Source organism: Odocoileus virginianus, chromosome 4 (genome assembly GCF_023699985.2).
Source record: "Odocoileus virginianus isolate 20LAN1187 ecotype Illinois chromosome 4, Ovbor_1.2, whole genome shotgun sequence".
Classification (NCBI taxonomy): Eukaryota; Metazoa; Chordata; class Mammalia; order Artiodactyla; family Cervidae; genus Odocoileus; species Odocoileus virginianus.
This window is the reverse complement of record NC_069677.1, coordinates 25,018,778-25,020,335: the sequence shown is the minus strand read 5'-3', so window position 1 is coordinate 25,020,335 and position 1,558 is coordinate 25,018,778.

The window sequence follows — 1,558 nt, the reverse complement described above, 5'->3', positions numbered from 1 at the left end:
CACCTATGTAACGAAGCTTCTGTAAGAAATCCCTTAACTATGGAGTTCGAAGAGTTTCTGAATTGACAAACCCATGTGCCAGGAGGGTAGCACACCCAAATTCCTTAGAGATAGAAGCTCCTGCACTCAGCGACCTTCCAAACCTTGCCCTGTATATCTTTTCATCTGGCCATTTACCTGTATCCTTTATTATATAAAAGTTAAAAAGTTAGTCACTCAGTCACGTCCGATTCTTTGCCACCCCATGGACTGTAGCTCACCAGGCTCCTCTGTCCATGGAATTCTCCAAGAAATAATACTGGAGTGGGTGGGTTGTCATTCCCTTCTCCAGGGGATCTTCCCAACCCAAGGATCGAAGCTGGGTCTCCTGCATTGCAGGCAAATTCTTCACTGTCTGAGCCACCAGGGAAGCCCTTTGTAATATACTTCATAATAAATCAGCAAACACAAGTGTTTCCATGAGTTCTGTGAGCCATTACTGCAAACCATCAAACCTGAGGATAGAGTTATGGGAACCCTCAACTTATAGTCAGTTGTTCAGAAGTGTAGGAGACCCAGGCTTGTAATTGGCATCTGAAGTAGGGGGCAGTCTTGTGGGAATGAGACTTTTACTTGTGGGGTCTGCACTAACTGTGGATAATGAATGTCAGAATGGCTCAGTATGAGGGGGAAAGAAAAAAAGCACATATTTGGTGTCCAAAGTAAGTGTTTTCCCTTAAAACTCAGAAGTCCTTCACCAGGTAAAAAAACAAACTGTGTGACATCCATACTGTGGACAACTACTCAGCAGTGAAAAGGGGGTGGTATTGATACAAGCAACTATCTGGATGAATCTCCAAAGAATTTTGTTGAGTGAGAAAAGCCAGTCCCAAAAGGTTACATCTGCATGATCTGGTCTATATAACATTCTTGAAATGACAAAATTATAGAAACGGAGAACAAATGAGTGATTCTCATAGGTTGTAGAGTAATGGGGAGGGAGGTGATTATAGCTATGAAAGGGTGACATGAAAGATCCTGGAGTTAATGGTCTGTATCTTGAGTGTATCAATAGTAATAGCAATATATTGATTGTGGTATCTCAATATAGCCCACCCCAAAGTTTTCAATAAAGTGAGTATGAATCAGAACCACTTGGGGTGCTTTCAGGCACACACACAAACCTCCTAATGATTTTTCAACTCACAAACATTACTTGATGATAACAGGGCTGTAAGCCTTTAGAGACATTAAAAAAGGAAAGGTAAGTGGGAGAGTTCTATTTTAGGAGAATGGCAAAATAAAGGATTAGGTTAGGGAAAACTAGATAGAGGAAACCTTATGAAGAAGCTATTCCAACAGTACAAACAAGGGATGATGCAAACCTGTATTATGGTGCCAGCTGCAGGGACAGAGTTCTGATAGGTTTATGTCACAAAAAAAAGGAGCTTAACCTCTCAAGCAAGCTTCTTAACTCAGTATTGACAGTAATCCCTAAGGTCCTTAGCTGGATAAAAGATATATTTCTAGATCTGCAACAAAATAATTACATGTTCCTGCCTTGTGAAATCAGCAACTG